The sequence below is a fragment of the Saccostrea echinata genome, unplaced genomic scaffold (assembly GCF_033153115.1).
Source record: "Saccostrea echinata isolate AGI-Se365-2 ecotype Australia unplaced genomic scaffold, CSIRO_AGI_Sech_v1 ptg000001l, whole genome shotgun sequence".
NCBI lineage: Eukaryota > Metazoa > Mollusca > Bivalvia > Ostreida > Ostreidae > Saccostrea > Saccostrea echinata.
Genome location: NW_026889750.1, coordinates 36,898,466 through 36,917,739, shown reverse-complemented (window position 1 = coordinate 36,917,739; position 19,274 = coordinate 36,898,466). Strand labels below are relative to the sequence as shown.

General features: G+C 34.0%; 1 long non-coding RNA gene across 1 annotated transcript; it reads left to right on the top strand.

The window, feature by feature from the left end:
- Nucleotides 1-12,451: 12,451 nt before the first annotated feature.
- Nucleotides 12,452-14,797, top strand: LOC133178926 (uncharacterized). Its single transcript, XR_009720076.1, has 3 exons — nucleotides 12,452-12,515; nucleotides 12,609-12,686; nucleotides 14,665-14,797. It is a non-coding gene; the product is annotated as an uncharacterized LOC133178926 (long non-coding RNA).
- Nucleotides 14,798-19,274: the final 4,477 nt, after the last annotated feature.

Sequence of the window (19,274 nt, the reverse complement as noted above, 5' to 3'; positions counted from 1 at the left end):
GACAGATAAGACACCAGTACCCTAGGCTATTGATACGGTCTACTGAGTACTACAGGACAGGTAAGAGACCAGTACCCTAGGCCATTGATACGGTCTACTGAGTACTACATGACAGGTAAGAGTCCATTACCCTAGGCTATTGATACGGTCTACTGAGTAGTACATGACAGGTAATAGACCAGTACCCTAGGCTATTGATACGGTCTACTGAGTACTACAGGACAGGTAATAGACCAGTACCCTAGGCTATTGATACGGTCTACTGAGTACTACAGGACAGGTAATAGACCAGTACCCTAGGCTATTGATACGGTCTACTGAGTACTACATGACAGGTAATAGACCAGTACCCTAGGCTATTGATACGGTCTACTGAGTACTACATGACAGGTAAGAGTCCAGTACCCTAGGCCATTGATACGGTCTCCTGAGTACTACATGACAGATAAGACACCAGTACCCTAGGCTATTGATACGGTCTACTGAGTACTACAGGACAGGTAATAGACCAGTACCCTAGGCTATTGATACGGTCTGCTGAGTACTACATGACAGGTAAGAGTCCATTACCCTAGGCTATTGATACGGTCTACTGAGTAGTACATGACAGGTAATAGACCAGTACCCTAGGCTATTGATACGGTCTACTGAGTACTACATGACAGGTAAGAGTCCAGTACCCTAGGCCATTGATACGGTCTCCTGAGTACTACATGACAGATAAGACACCAGTACCCTAGGCTATTGATACGGTCTACTGAGTACTACAGGACAGGTAAGAGACCAGTACCCTAGGCCATTGATACGGTCTACTGAGTACTACATGACAGGTAAGAGTCCATTACCCTAGGCTATTGATACGGTCTACTGAGTAGTACATGACAGGTAATAGACCAGTACCCTAGGCTATTGATACGGTCTACTGAGTACTACATGACAGGTAAGAGTCCATTACCCTAGGCTATTGATACGGTCTACTGAGTAGTACATGACAGGTAATAGACCAGTACCCTAGGCTATTGATACGGTCTACTGAGTACTACATGACAGGTAAGACCAGTACCCTAGGCTATTGATACGGTCTACTGAGTACTACATGACAGGTAAGAGTCCAGTACCCTAGGCTATTGATACGGTCTACTGAGTACTACATGACAGGTAAGACCAGTACCCTAGGCTATTGATACGGTCTACTGAGTACTACAGGACAGGTAATAGACCAGTACCCTAGGCTATTGATACGGTCTACTGAGTAGTACATGACAGGTAAGACCAGTACCCTAGGCTATTGATACAGTCTACTGAGTACTACATGACAGGTAAGAGTCCATTACCCTAGGCTATTGATACGGTCTACTGAGTACTACATGACAGGTAAGACACCAGTACCCTAGGCTATTGATACGGTCTATGGAGTACTTCCTGTCAATATGACATTCATACCTTAGGCTATTGATACAGTCTATGGAGTACTTCCTGTCAATATGACATTCATACCCTAGGCTATTTATTTGCTATGTGGGGGTACTTGTAGTCAGTGTGACATGACTGGAATGTTTTAAATTCAATTTTTTTACTATGTTTTGCAATTGCTTTTGCTTTTTAATTATATGAAAAATTATGTGCACATTTTTTTAAAATACTTTTTACAGATGTTACATCTTTAAAGGGTCACAAAATTCTTTGGCAAGATTGTCAAGAAACAGCTAGTCCTTCTGTTGAATTTGATGGCACTCCTTATGTGAACATAGGATGGATGGTAAAAGAATGTCACCATGGACCAGATAGACAGAGGAGAGCAAAGGAAAAGAAGAAACAAAGACATGTAATTTATCTTGCTTTTATTTTAAAGTACTTACAGATATTATTGTATAATCAAGTTGAAATATTTTTTGAAGGGGTGAAATTTTTGTGGCTGAAGGAAAAATAATTGATTCAAGGGAATTTGATTTCTCGGTTGAAGAATTGTGGAGTAATAAACCATTTAAATTTTTTATGAAAATTAATGATCTATCTACATATTATAATTAAATGATATTTGACAATACTTTTTGTTTATTACTAACCTTGATAGAGTACAGTAAAAATAACTGAAATATGTTTTAAAAGTATAAATAACTTGTGATTGAGAGATCTTTACCAATCATGTATTATTGGTCATGACCTTTCTAGAAGTTCACAAAGTACTGCATGAAGATCATAAATTTTCATGATGTCCACTGTTATTTCACTTTATTTTAGCAAAACAAAATTTGCATGAATTTTGATTTAAGTTGTATGTAATCCATCATAAAAAATAATATACATGAGAAAAAAAAAATTCACATATAGAAAGTCTTGCTAAAATGTTTGGATGTTAAAAGTAATTTACTGACAGTATGATCTAAGAACTAATCATTCACAATTATAAGGTAAGTATAACCAATTTAGAGAAAGAAGATAACAACAATACCTCCACCAAATGTTAGGTACTGAACAACCAAATCGAATTCACAAACTTATAATATTGTAAGTGTTTTCATTGATAGAGGCCTGGAGACCATGATTACTCTAATAAAGGAAGAGCACGTAAGAAAATCCAAATGTCTAAAAAGCAAGCTTGTCCAGCAACAATAAGAATTAGAGCCATCATGAAATTTCCTGATTTCAAGGTACATTTATCATTTTTTTCATTAATGTACATGAATTGGGTTGTACTGCTTGGGTCTCTAAATAATTTTTTGGGTCTTTTTTTAAATTAGGTAGATTCATACAACAATAAGTTGATGAAAAGGAAGATATCTAGAAATCTCAAACAAGCTTTCGCAAACAGAGACACAATTCAAAAATCACTTGTTTATTTGGTGTCATATCCAAGTGTCAATGACCACAAAAACCATCTTACTGGAGAGGTAAGTGTTGATGATCAGTAACCAGAATTATAGTTACTTTGTATATTATAATACTTCATTCTCAAAATAAAGTTTCCAAATTTCTTTTTTAATTATTTCAAATAATACAAAATGTGTCCCTTGTAGTTTGCAGGATTCACTCAACGTATTGATCAGAGATTAGTAACCCGCATAAAAGAACTTGTTGCCGATGGGGTGAGAAATGTTTCTGAAATGAAGAGGCACTTACTAATCTCTGTGAAAAATGACTTATGTCCAGATCAGGATATCCCAAGAACAAACAGAAGATTTTTTCCACTGGACAAGGACATTAAAAACCACATGGATATTGCCATTAACAGCTTGAAGTATTGAATTATAAATGTTCCTCTTTTGTACATGTTGTATTTCTTATCTAAAGTAAAGTTGTTAAAACATAACAGTCTTAGAAATATTTATCTTCCATCAAAACTCAGCTTAAGTAAGAATATATTTTTTTATCATATGGTTTAGAGTTTCACTGGTGCTATTGTAAGTAGTATGTATTCAACTGAATCCCAGATTCTGATGTTAGATAATTATATTGCTTCTAGGTTTTCCAAAGATGACCAGCAGAACCTTGAGTCTTTGGTGGAAAAATGGCAGGAAAGTTATCCTGAGGACAACTTCTTTCTTAGGACGTTGTAAGTTTTTCAAAAGTATCACTGACAAAATAATACATAAGTTTCCATTGTATGTATTGTATTTTTCAAACACACAGGTATGATACCACTACCAATGGTAACATTCCATCAGAGGACTTCCTGTTTGTTCACCAGACCGCCTGGCAGAGACGACTTTTAAGCTTGTATGGCAGAGACATTTGCATCATGGATGCCACATATAAGACCTCAAAGTATGCCCTCCCTCTCTTTTTCATTTGTGTGCAAACTAATGTTGGGCATTCCATATGTGGTTCTTTTGTTGTTTCAACGGAAACTAAAAAGTCAATTGAGGAGGGTTTAAACAAAATTAAGGAATGGAATCCAGGATGGACTCCAAAGTATTTCATGACAGATTATGATGAAAGGGAAATCCATGCAGTTGAGGAAGTATTTGAAGGTAAAAAATATGTACTCTTATTATTCCAAGTAAATTTTGTCACATTGTAAACCAAATAATTTAGCCATTGAAATCCTCTAATATTCTGTTGAATTAATGAAATAGGTTTTTTTTAACAGAATGTACCGTATATCTCTGTTCTTTTCATCGTGAACAATCATGGACACGGTGGTTGAAGCAAATAAAACATGGTGTTGGTTCAAATCAGGATGAGGTTATTGAACTGTAAGTACTTGTACACGTGATGATAATATTGAATTATTATGCTTATTGTCATATTTATTTGTGAGTTTATTTTCTTAAGCATATATTTATTTAATCAAAAGAAAAAAGTTACCATTATTTTCATAGATATTGTAATGCAAAAATCTAAAGAGAATGATTCATGATAGAATTATTGGCAAATGTGTAATGTTATTATTATTTTTGGTTAATATTTTTACAGAATGAGAGGATTAGCTATTGCCGATTCAGAAACAGACTACAAAGTAGCTCTAGACAGGCTAAGAGAAAGTCCTCACTGGCAGAATAATCAACAACTGCAGAGGTGGTTTGAAAAACAGTGGATATCAGTTTAACATGTAAGATTTAAGGAAAAACAGTAGAAACATATTGATTTCAAGGTAACATCTCTATAAAGAAACTGATCATAATGGATGTTAAAACCAACTAAGATAAAAGCATGATATTTCATTGAAAAAAAATGTTGTTGCAAAGTCTTATGAATTCCTTCAGAACTTGTTGTTTTTGCTCTGTTTCCTATTACTCTTCCCTTTTTTATAGTATATTAATATGATTTCAAGGAACAAGTGGAACAAGATTATTTCAAAGATGATGCATCCCACTTTTACATTAGTACTATATGACTCTTCTTATTATAAAAAAGTTCAAAATGTTTGAAAATTATTTTTTTAGAATGATTCGTAGAGCATTATTTTTTTTACATTCATCCTCTCTTGAAGGACTTACTTATTGCTTGGCAACAAGCTTTGCTTAAGTTGTTTTTTACCTGCTTTAAATGCCTTTCTTTTCTTCAAATTTAATGCTGATTTTTTTTTTTCAGAGATGGGTTAAAGCTTTCAGAGAAAATAATTACAACATTAGAATTACAACAACTAATGGCTTAGAAAGGAAGCATCAGGAATTCAAAAGAGGCTACCTGTCACACTACAGTGAAGGTAGTCTTTGCACCATGATTGCAACATTGGTCTCCAGTTTCTTACCTGACAGTTACAGGAGGTATTTAATTCTTATGTTTTTTTTTCATTCCAACTTTCACCCCCCCCCCCCCCCACCCAAAATCAACAAAAACCAAAAAACAAACAAACAAAAAAGCATTGAATCAACCCCCCCCCCCCCCAAAAAAAAAAAAAAAACCCAAAATTTTTAATAGTAGTTTTATGCTATATACTGTATAGTTGCAGAATATGAAAGATTTATTGGTTTGGACTTTTTTGCCTTAGTGATGTTTTCACATTGTAGTACATGCATATATACATACATACTTCTCCGGTTGGATAAGATGTTGAAAAGAGTATACATGTATTTGAAATTAGATGTGGCAATAATACAATTTTATTTTATTTTACAGTTATCTCAATTACAATATTCAGAGTTTTGAGTTTTGCAAGAAGTACTCATCATGTGTTCCAACATTTTTACACAACAAACCTAGGATGCTTGTCGAGCACTGCATCAAAAGAATTCCACCTGAAATTCAAACTATTCCCATAGAAAATATACAGGAGGTTGAAGACAGGGCCTATGCTGTGCATAGTGTTGATTCCAACAATGTATATCAAGTGATATTTTCGGACATTGAACCCACATGTACCTGTGTTGACTACTCAAGACATCATTTGCCATGTAAGCACATGCTTGCAGTGATGATGTCCTTACCAGAATGCAGCTGGGATAACCTTCCTGATGGATACAAGACCTGTCCACATTTTACTTTAGACCAAAGCATCATACAGCAGTGCGTGGATAGCATTCCTGACAGTCCAAATACATCTCTGCAAGATGACACACCAGACACAGATATTCCACTGAATCAAGACACAGATATTCCACTGAATCAAGGCACATCAAAGGAAAAAAGCCCGGAAAAGTCATGCCAAAAACAGCCAGATAAACCCAAAACACCACTTCATATTCTTCTACAGACTGCTTTAGGTGGACTGAAAGATATACAGTCCGACTTATACCTGATTAATGATTGTCTAGACCTGCAGGAAATTTCTAACAAAATAACAGAACTAAAATTACTCACTGCATCAAAAATAAAGAAAGATTCAGGCTTACCACTCAACAGTACAGACAAATGTAGAAGACCATCTTTAAAAAGAAAATCAGGGAATCTACCATTAAGAAAGAAATACAGGAAATTAAATGAAAAACATTGTGTCCAGTTTGCAGAAGAGGATGATGTTATAATTATTGATGGGACATATGACATGCCCAGCAACCAACATAGGAACCATGAGAATGACACCGTTGCTACAGAACAAAGCATGGCCTATCAAAACAAAGGAAGTCCAGTCATTGATGTAGACACTCTTTGGAGGATCAAACCATCAGATTATTTAGTTGCAAGAATTGGCAGTTTTAAAATCACAGACACTTCAATTGGGTATTTAAAGACTTCTCTATCCGATGAGGTATATTTTTTTTCAAATTTAAGTTTTCCCTCTTTTTTCTGATTAAATCAATTTATAGTAAAACAATTGTATAATGCACAAAATGCATTTTTAGGTAATAGATGCATACTTACATCTTCTAACAGAGACAAAGAAGGTAAATCTTTAGAATTAGCTGTGTTTTATGTTAATAATCTCTTATAGTTTTTAAATGCTTGTTTTATTTAGTACATGTATTTGGAATTTGTTTGATGTATTGTTAATTATTGTCTGCATATTTTAATTTTGCTTATTTGGAATAATATCACAGAATAAGAAGCTTTTAGCCATTGATTCATCAGTTGCAACACCCATATTTCAAGGAATATCAGAAAATTTTCATGGGTACATGACACAGGTAACTCTTTCTCTCTCTCTGATAATGTGTGCCTGTGTATGCATAAAAAAATAAAAATGTCTTTTAATGAAAACATTGAGTATTATTTAGAAAATTTATAATTGATCTAAATAAAGCATTAACTTAGTAATGCTAATCAATTGATGTTTTTCTTAAATTTCATTTGGGACATACAGACAAAATTCTCCAGTTATGACATGATTCTTGCTGCTGTCAATGAAAACAACAGCCACTGGACACTTATAGTTTGTATACTTTTTAAAACTAGTAAATCTCAATTTAAACTTGATCTATGAGTAACTTGTCAGTTGTATACATGTTTAACTCTATTAAATTGGACATTAAGTTCTTGTATATCTGATAAGTACCTTTGTTATATTTTTTCAAGGATTATACATGTGTAAGAAAAAGGGTTTGGTTTAACTTACTTTCAAGATATGTTTTGCTTTTTGCAAGGTCATTTATATTGATGCCATGTTTGATGACTGTGACCAAACCTTCCCTCCAACAATTTAAAGAAAATACTAAGTCATTGAAATTCTCATAAAATCCAAATAAGTGTCTGTACATGTTTCTGTCTTTCCACATTCAGGTGGTATATCCAAGTACGAAGAAACTGGTTTACATTAATCCACTTGGTGAATTAAAGAGAACTATGAAAGATATTGGAGATAAATGGAGGTAAATATTATTTAAGATTGCAATACTGTAAATTACTTTATATTCAAGAGCACATTATCTAGCGTAGTTAGACAATGTGCTCGCGAAAATATCATTCTCGCATATATAAGTATTGGTAGAGATTATATTAATCAGTAACCAGAATATGTGAAAATTTTGTCTCACTAATAAAAAGTAAAGGTCTATCTCGCAAAAATAAGGTGTCATGAAAATTTAGTGCTCTACAGTAGTTTTAATGATTGCTACATTCTATTAAATACTGCATTGTATGGCTGTTGGTTTTTATATTTTTGTTTAGAGAATTCCTACTTGGTAGAGTGAGAAGAGGTGTGAATGAAATTTCAGAGGATGGCTGGAAAGTGGAAACAATAAAACATACAAAGCAGTATGATTCTAATTCCTGTGGAGTGTATGTTGTAAAGGTGAAAAATATTCACTAGATCTAAACTCTTCATTCTCTAATGCCTATCTATCTGCCTGGTGATGTTTTGATTAAATGAAAAAAAAAAAAGATATGTTAAACTCCCTGCAGTCAATAATTTTTTATTGGAAATCACTTATTACCCTTTTATCATATATTCACTGTTAAATTTTGCATTTTAGTTTGCTGAGCTGATCATATCTGATTTGCCTCTAACATTTAGTTGTCGTCCAGATAATCTATATCAAATTAGACGAGGAATTGGGAACCAGCTTTTGCAAGCAACAGGTAATTGATAGAATCTCCTGTGTAGATCCAGAAATATTTTTTAATATGAAGGGGAGGCTGGTCCACAGCCTTTCCAAAAAATAAAAAATAAAAATTGAACTCGAATTTTTTTGAAAAGCAAAAAAAAAAAAAAAAAAAAGAAAATCCACAAAACAAAATGACCAAAGAAAGGGGAAAAAAACAACAAAAAAACAATTTAAAAAAAACGAACACTTCTTCATTTGGGGTTTGCTTCATTGTCCATGCATGTACTTGTGTAAGCTATATTACTTACCAGGCTCCATTTTCCCAATGAAAATGGGGGAGCAGTTCCTAGGTCATTTTTGTAATAAATCTTTAAATCTTTTATGAATTTTTTTTGGTCCCAGAAAGGGAGGGTTTGGACCCCATTGACTCCCTTCTGTATCCACCCACTAAAATATCTAAATAGGAGTTTAAAAAAATATTGGAATAAGGTTAAAGCTAAAACAATAATTTATATTGCAGAACCACTGTTTGAGTACTGCCGGGCATGCAGTCTTCATAGAGAAGCAAGACAAAATGAGGATTGGGTATGATTTTTGTTCTGAAATGTATTTCGTTTATGTATACATAAATGTTTTGCTTGTAAATTTTAACCTGGACTTATTTTAAATTTTATAATTAAAAAAATCTTGCAGATAGGGTGTGAGAAATGCGACAAATTCTTTCACTGTGGGTGTATAGGAGTTTCTAACTTTACATGTGGAATGTGTACCTCACTTGACCAACACTGTGTGAATCTGGAGCCTGATCTGAGAAAAGATCCTCCGAAGGTATACTTTACTCAATGCACAATATAGCATTAAGTGTTGACATAAAAGTTTGTGTCTGTGTTAAAGTAATGATTTTGTTTATTTTGCATCATTCACCACCTGGTAAATTTTGTTTCAGAAAAAGAAAAGAAGTTCTTTTTTATATAGTGATTTAAGGGGAAGGTAGTCATATTAAGATACATTTCGCATGGCATTTAATTCAGTTTTGAAAATTTAGAATTAGTTGTTCAAAATGTATTTTCCAATGATTTTGCATGATGTTATCAAAATAGTGTTGCTTGTTATTATTTTTAAGCCATGATTATAAGATCACAAATTTAATGTATATTAAAGCAGGCAAAATCTTATTAAATTAAAGGAAGGTGCTTTAATTTTGATAACATTTCACAGTGATTGTGAATTTAATTTCATTATCATATTGTTGTTCAACATTTGCATATACATATATTTCATATTATTCATATAGTCTTGTGTTATCTGCATATAATCAACATTCAACAGCTAATTAAGGAGGGATTCTTCTCATATTTATTGTATTTAAAAATTAATGAAAATTTCACAGATTTCAGATGCCGATATCACTAAGTGATGATATCAATGGGATTCAATTTGACCGTTTTATTTTAGGTGCAAGGTCAGGTCAGGGTCATCATCTTTTTCTTTGACATCCAGCAAAAAAAATTACTTTTGCTAATCATTTAATGCCTCCATTTATTTTAAAAGATTAAATGTTTTTCTTTTTGCATAAAATGATCTCACCATATAAGGTCTATCAGATGATACTACCAAATTAAGATTAAAAGTATAAATAAAATAAATATTGGTAAATCCGAATTTCGTTCATTTTAATTAAATTTTTAGGGATAAAATAGTTATTTTGATATACTTCATATATTTAAATTTTTCTTATTTTCACATATGGTTAAGTAGTCATATCAAAATACAAAGTGATACAAAAACAAAAAGTTTTGACGGTTTAGTAAGAGAGAATTTTAAAAAACACTTTTTACTGATTTTTGCTCAAATCTGTTCTTGGATCAGAAGCTTTCAAAAGCTAATAAGACTGTAGTTTGTTTAGAAAATTGAATTTATTTTATATATTGTAAAACTTTAATCCATAGTAATTAATTTTAATCCCCATCAAATTGGAGATTTTACATTGTATGATACATTTGTAAATTTATAAATATCTATTTTAATAAATAAAATGGGGAAGGGGGTACATTTTGCATTAACATTCCACAAATGCACAACCCTAGTGAATAGTTACATGTAGCAATTAAACCACAAAGAGAAATGTTATGCCTTTTGTTCTTAAGTCAGGAGTGGGGTATGAAAAAAAATTTTTTTATGAACTTAACAACCTTCCACTCATGACATCATGTTTAAATACCTAGAGAAAAAAAAATACTGGTCCAGGAGTTATGTGTACAAGAGTTTCCACATTCCCTACAACAAAGATCAAAAACTCTTTGGGAATTGTGGCCTGTATTGCTGTATTTGAATTGCTATTTATAAGACATTCGTCAAGACGTAAGCCAGATATATAGTTGATAAAAACTGCATGGATTGCTTTAGATAGAAGCCCATTTCATTGATAGTCATGTAACTGTACTCGGTACAATTTTTGAATCAACTGTAGGCATGTGATATGATTTAGTTTTAGAAGCATGAGTTTACCTCTTAGGAAAATTATGTTCATGTTTAGTGTAGACTTTATTACAGACTTTATTACAGTTACCCCACTGATATTTTCAGGTTACCTAAATCTCTTAGGGTGAAATATTGTTATCTGTTTTAATTGTCTGCACTTCGCAATGCTTGTGGTCAACCCTCTGTTAACATTTGAACATCTACTGTTGAACTGTTAAGCCATTTCTAATACATAGTACTATAGGTGGACAAAGGGAAAATAACTCTGAAATTCATATTGCACCACATGTATAATAAATTTGTAAAGTATGAATTGAATATTTCAGGTATGGAAAACCAGAAGACACTGTAAAGGATAATGTTTTGTGAGTAATTATGTAAATTCTAACATCAATATCTTTTTAAGACAACTGTGTCAATATATTTCACTTGTAGTATTTGTCTCAATAAGTCTTCAACAATTGTTTATTATAACATTGGTTTTATATACTTTAATACTTAATCTTTAATTAATGTTATATTAATTTATAAAATAAGATGCATAATTTTATACTTTTAATTTATTCAATGACATATGATTATTGAAATAATTGTAATTTGCATTCAGAAGACACAGGGCTGTTGCTGTAGAAAAAGGTGGTGTTGAAGAAGTTGAAGAAAGAAGTGTTGGAAGGAAAGTTAATGGATTTAAAGTCAGTGCAGATGCAGATGTCATTAATGATGATGTTGATGAGAAGGAAGATGACATCATTGCTATTGCTGAGAACAGAGAAGATGATGTTGTGATGAACAGACAGATGGACAGAACAGATGATAATGAGGATGAGGATGATGAAGATGATTTCAATGCTGATGGTGTTAGTGAGGCTGTAACAAACCAGAACAGTGAGTGATCAATATTTCATATCAAAGTTTTTTAAAAATAAAATTTTGTTTTAAAAATTTTAAATATCGCACACAGTGTAAATACTGATGATCTTTTCCTTTCAGAAATTCAAACAGATTTCATAAACAGTCATGTGAGTAGAATAGAATATCATTTATTATACATGTATATCATAATTTGTAAAATGTAATAGAATATATATAGTTTTCAAAAAATTAAAACATTATCTTGTTGCTGTTAAATAGTAGAAGTGTTGTCATTCTTGTCTTGAGTTCAGTGTTGTCATGTATTAATTTCATTTTATTTCCATGCAATCTGCAGGTGAACAGTGTTGTTGCATACTTGAAGGAGATTATGAACTGCACTATGAAAGACTGGTATATAGTTAAGATACTTGATGCTTGAAATAATACTTTGGTCTCTTAAGTACTATACTAATTTTTATTGAAATTCAGGTTTGTATGTTTCATTTTAAATGTATTTCTACAGTGAAGAAGTTGATCATGTACGGCATCATCAATTTATGGAAAATCCTGTGTTGTTGTATGAGAAATTCAACAAAAAGTACTGTTATGGGGAGAATTTTATTAGCGCAAAGGTAAGTATACATTTATATTATTTCATGGGATTTGGGATGGAATCTGTCTTTTCTTAAAATTAATCATCTGTTTTTGTCTTTTGTTGTGCTTTGTGCAGAAGTCAATATTGTTTCATCTTTTGAAGGTTATGGAGCATTTACACACAGTCCTGACAGAAAAGATGTGTGTCAGCAAGCCAGTACATGGGTAATTTAGCTAGTTTTTCTTTCAGTTTTTAATGAAACAATGTATTTTCATTTACATTTGCCATTTGCACTATAGTCATGAAACAACTTTCAGATCCATCTACACAAGATACAGATCATATGAAAACCTGAAAAATCAACACCTAGAACATATCCTGAGAGAAAACATTTTGTATGTGTTTTTCTTTTCTTTATACTGTAAACCAGGATATTTTGGTCTCTGTGTTATTTTCACCTAATTGGCTTAGGTCATCTGTGAGAGAAATTAACAAGAGGCCCAGGGGCCACATCGCTCACCTGAGCACTATGGCTAGGAAAAAGCAGAAATCAGTTCAGTCTTGAAAGGTTGAAAAGTTTAATATAAAAGTGGTTCTGGGGGGGGGGGGGGGGATGTCATGAATTGAACAAATTTGAATCTACATTATCTGAGGATGCTTCCATTTAAATATGACCAATCATGGCTTTGCTGTTCTTGAGAAGAAGATTTTTAAAGATTTTTCCTATATATTCCTATGTAAAACTTTGATCCCCCATTGTGGCCCCACCCGACCCCCGGGGGTCATGATTTGAACAAACTTGAATCTACACTATCTGAGGATGCTACCATATAAATATGACCAATCATGGCTTTGCTGTTCTTGAGAAGAAGATTTTTAAAGATTTTATCTATATATTCCTATGTAAAACTTTGATCCCCCATTGTGGCCCCACCCAACCCCTGGGGGTCATGAGGTGACAAATTTGAATCTACACTATCTGAGGATGCTTCCATGTAAATATGACTAATCATGGCTTTGCTGTTCTTGAGAAGAAGATTTTTAAAGATTTTTCCTATATATTCCTATGTAAAAACTTTGATCCCCCATTGTGGCCCAACCCGACCCCAGGGGGTCATGATTTGAACAAACTTGAATCTACACTATCTGAGGATGCTACCATATAAATATGACCAATCATGGCTTTGCTGTTCTTGAGAAGAAGATTTTTAAAGATTTTTCCTAAATATTCCTATGTAAAAACTTTGATCCCCCATTGTGGCCCCACCCAACCCCCGGGGGTCATGAGTTGAACAAATTTGAATGTACAGTATCTGAAGATGCTTCCATGTAAATATGACTAATCATGGCTTTGCTGTTCTTGAGAAGAAGATTTTTAAAGATTTTTCCTATATATTCCTATGTAAAACTTTGATCCCCCATTGTGGCCCCACCCGACCCCCGGGGGTCATGATTTGATCAAACTTGAATCTACACTACATGAGGATGCTTCCATGTAAATATGACTAATCATGGCTTTGCTGTTCTTGAGAAGAAGATTTTTAAAGATTTTTCCTATATATTCCTATGTAAAACTTTGATCCCCCATTGTGGCCCTACCCGACCCCCGGGGGTTATGATTTGAACAAACTTGAATCTACACTATCTGAGGATGCTACCACATAAATATGACCAATCATGGCTTTGCTGTTCTTGAGAAGAAGATTTTTAAAGATTTTCCCTATATATTCCTATGTAAAACTTTGATCCCCCATTGTGGCCCCACCCGACCCCCGGGGGTCATGATCTGAACAAACTTGAATCTACATTACCTGAGGATGCGTCCACATAAGTTTCATCTTTCCTGGCCCACTGGTTCATGAGAAGAAGATTTTTCAATAATGCCATTAATTTTTTGCTATTTCGTAATTATCTCCCCTTGGAGGAGGGCATGGCCCTTCATTTGAACAAACTTGAAACCCCTTCACCCAAGGATACTTTGTGCCAAGTTTGATTGAAATTGGCCCAGTAGTTCTGGAGAAGAAATGAAAATGTGAAAAGTTTACGACAACAACGACGCCGACGACGCCGCCGCCGACGACAGACAACGGACAAATTTTGATCAGAAAAGCTCACTTGAGCCTTCGGCTCAGGTGAGCTAAAAAAGGGTAACTTCAGAGAAAGTCATATCTCATTGAATACAAATGTGTTTAGACGAAATTATTCGAAGGTGTGTTAAGTAGAAAATAACACTTAAAAATAACCTGTATGCAGTATTTTTTCACATTTTTTTAAACAAGTCTATAAATTTAACTTTGTACTATGAAAAAATGTGATCTTATTTCTATTTCTTTCAAACTCATTTAAATTTTCTTTACCTTTTTATAATTTCAGAATGGGAGTACATTACATGAACCTGGTTTTGGTTAAAGAATCTATAGTGTATCTGATATGTAAGAGAACAGGTTTACCATACGAAGAAGCAGATGAAAGATGCACTCTTACAGAGCGTTCTGTACAGGATGAAATTGCTGAACTCTAGTTATATCTTAATTCAAAAATGATGAACACAGAAATGCATATCATAAAACTTTCATAAAAATAGCTACCTGAATCATGAATCCATAATAACTTAACAATTTGCACTAGAGTACAGGTGTGTCACTTATATATGAACTCAGTAGACCGTATCAATATCCTAGGGTACAGGTGTTTCACTTATATATTGTACTCAGTGGAACATATCAATAGCCTAGAGTACTGGTCTATTAACTGTCCTGTAGTACTCAGTAGACCGTATCAATAGCCTAGGGTACTGGGGTCTTACCTGTCCTGTAGTACTCAGTAGACCGTATCAATAGCCTAGGGTACTGGACTCTTACCTGTCCTGTAGTACTCAGTAGACCGTATCAAAAGCCTAGGGTACTGGGGTCTTACCTGTCATGTAGTACTCAGGAGACCGTATCAATGGCCTAGGGTATTGGTCTATTACCTGTCCTGTAGTACTTAGTGGACCGTATCAATAGCCTTGGGTATTGGTCTATTACCTGTCCTGTAGTATTCAGTAGATCGTATCAATAGCCTAGGGTTCCTGACTCTTACCTGTCCTGTAGTACTTAGTGGACCGTATCAATAGCCTTGGGTACTGGACTCTTACCTGTCCTGTAGTACTTAGTGGACCGTATCAATAGCCTTGGGTATTGGTCTATTACCTGTCCTGTAGTATTCAGTAGATCGTATCAATAGCCTAGGGTTCCTGACTCTTACCTGTCCTGTAGTACTTAGTGGACCGTATCAATAGCCTTGGGTACTGGACTCTTACCTGTCCTGTAGTACTTAGTGGACCGTATCAATAGCCTTGGGTATTGGTCTCTAACCTGTCATGTAGTACTCAGTAGACCGTATCAATAAACTAGGGTACTGGTGTCTTATCTTTCATGTTGTACTCAGTAGACCGTATCAATAGCCTAGGGTTCCTGACTCTTACCTGTCATGTAGTACTCAGGAGACCGTATCAATAGCCTAGGGTACTGGACTCTTACCTGTCATGTAGTACTCAGGAGACCGTATCAATAGCCTAGGGTACTGGTGTCTTATCTTTCATGTAGTACTCAGTAGACCGTATCAATAGCCTTGGGTACTGGACTCTTACCTGTCCTGTAGTACTTAGTGGACCATATCAATAGCCTTGGGTATTGGTCTCTAACCTGTCATGTAGTATTCAGTAGACCGTATCAATAAACTAGGGTACTGGTGTCTTATCTTTCATGTTGTACTCAGTAGACCGTATCAATAGCCTTGGGTACTGGACTCTTACCTGTCCTGTAGTACTCAGTAGACCGTATCAATAGCCTAGGGTTCCTGACTCTTACCTGTCTTGTAGTACTCAGTAGACCGTATCAGTAGCCTAGGGTTCTTGACTCTTACCTGTCCTGTAGTACTCAGTAGACCGTATCAATAGCCTAGGGTACTGGACTCTTACCTGTCCTGTAGTACTTAGTGGACCGTATCAATAACCTAGGGTACTGGACTCTTACCTGTCATGTAGTACTCAGTAGACCGTATCAATAGCCTAGGGTACTTTACTCTTACCTGTCATGTAGTACTCAGTAGACCGTATCAATAGCCTTGGGTACTTTACTCTTACCTGTCATGTAGTACTCAGTAGACCGTATCAATAGCCTTGGGTACTGGACTCTTACCTGTCATGTAGTACTCAGTAGACCGTATCAATAGCCTTGGGTACTGGACTCTTACCTGTCATGTAGTACTCAGTAGACCGTATCAATAGCCTAGGGTACTGGACTCTTACCTGTCATGTAGTACTCAGTAGACCGTATCAATAGCCTAGGGTACTGGACTCTTACCTGTCATGTAGTACTCAGTAGACCGTATCAATAGCCTAGGGTACTGGACTCTTACCTGTTATGTAGTACTCAGTAGATCGTATCAATAGCCTAGGGTACAGGAGGGTCACTGTTATGTAGTTCCCAGATGACCTTATTAAAAACCTAGGGTGCAGGTGTGTTACTTTTGTACTTGGTAGATTGTTTCCAAAGCCTAGGGTACAGGTGCGTCACATATATTGTATTCAGTAGAGCATACCAATACAGTAGCTTGGCATATCAGGAAAATGGATGCTGGACTTAATGTTATCAGATTAGATCAGATGACTTTCTGAAATATGTTTCATATTTTCTTCCTGTTTGTTTTAATTTAATACTGTTAATTTCAGAATTATTTATTAAATATAGTTATAATTTATCTGGTGTTGTTTTGTTTAGAAAATTGATATCTATCTTCCCATCATTTACAATCTAATTTCATTTTTTTTTTTACTTATTATCATTCACATTTTTTTTTCTTTTCTTCAGTGCCCTTGTTATTTATTTATTTATTTATCTATTTATTTATTTATAAATATATTTTTTTTTAGAATTTATTTATATTATTTCTTTAATGTACAACTGCACATGAAAACCAAGCAATAGCTTTCAATAATTCTTTTATGTGAAAAAAAAAATTGTATTAAATTCAGTTATTATCGGCAAAGATAAATAAGGTAAAATCAGTGTGGAATACATTAAAAAGAAAAAAAACTGATATGTTGCTATCGATCGTTATTCTTTTTGACGATGATACTAAACATTCCGGAAATAAAGTACTGCATCGGATTCCTTTTAATCGTTAGAGGCATCTCATAAATATTCATAATTACGCTAGGCTCGTGATATTTAGACACAACCAAAATAATTTCATAATTTTGCACGGAAACGTTAGGCTTACATTATAACCGGATATGATTAGGGGAAAATAGATGAGAGAACCCATTCCGGTGAGCAATAGCCTCGTTTTGAGTTAGATGAGACCACGGTCTCATAGCCTGTTTCTATAAGTAAATATACCTCGCCATCTCGGAGACACATTTACTATATGTTATTTATGTATCTGGCCATCTCAACGGGGGCAAAAAGCTCATGATCGTAGGAGCAATATTAATGTAACTACCCGATTTTATTTTATCCTTCCTTTCTTTTATGCTTTTTTGAGGGGAAGGGGGGGGGGTTACAACTCCAGCTAGAATCACATCTTAGTGAAGTAAGCATTCTTTTTCCGCCAAAAATTACAATAACATTATTTTCATTTCTTAACTTTGAAATAAATCGAAGTAATTAAATAACGTCAATATAACCGATATTTTCAATTTGAAATGTGTCTAAATGATTGCAACTTGAATTTGTTCGCCATATATTTATTATTACCTTCACTGCTGAAATTTATAACGCGGTAAATATGAAACATAAACTAGGGGCAAAGAAATATTTGATTCCATGCAAAAAATTCACATTATATTTCTTAGAAGTGCAGTGAAATCAATAGCATTATTGTAGGTTTATAGCTTTGTTATGTAAATACATGTAATGACCTCTGACCCTGGTCTGTCAACAATACGGTGAACACCCCCTGCAATGCTTGCGCCGTGCATTTCCCACGTGAACCATCAAAGAAAGTATTTTATTGTTTATATCTAAATTCACCTCTAAAAATTTCTTTAACTTTCAAAAAAAATTGGATGAAATATGTAAATTATTGTTATTGATCTTCAGTACGTTATATAGAAGGGACAGCCTGTTCTTCTAAATATGTAAAGGTCGTCATGGTAACTACGCTTTATAGGTATCAGCAGTGCTGAACTCTTTGTTGTTGTCATATTTTCAATGAATATCCATAATTTCTTTTATTAAATTTGTTTGGAAAGGTGAAATTTATGTAAGCTCCGGCGTGATTCTAACTCATGACTTGATTTATAGCTAACTGGTGGTCAAAGCCATTCTGCGCTACGCCGTTACGCAACAATTTTGCAAAAACAAACAAACAAACAAAAACAAAAAACAAAACAAAAAAAAAACAAAACAAAATTATATTCACATTCATTGTTTATCTCAAAAGTACCTTACAATATCAATGTGTCGAGTAAGAACTGTAATTTTCTGCCTTGAAGAAAAACCCTAACCTACCTAATGCTGAAAAATCACCCCTCCCCCATTCCTAGTGTACAGAAATGCTAGCTCAACCTAGCTAGGGAAAAAGGCTTAGGGAATTTAGAAAACACTTATGATTTAGGAATATCCTAAAACTAACTCCTTACATGTAGATTTATGGCCAGACAAATTTAACAGGATCTTAATGTCAATAGAAGTCTTTTTTTAAAGTTTAAGAAAAGAAGTTATTGACCAAAAGTTTCTTTGCAAAAGCTTGCAGAAAAAATAGAATATCATCTAAAACTATATATGCAATATATATTTCTGACCCTGACCTTTTGACCTTAAAATCTATATGGTTTTCTAAAACCATGGGGGATTGGATATAAACTCTCTTTGCAAAATCTCAAAGGTTTTTAAAGATATTGTTTGGAATGGAAAGTGTAAACAGAATGTATTAATTTTTTACCTTGACCTCTGCCCTTTTGACCTCAGAATCAACAGGTTCTTGTTTAGGCCACA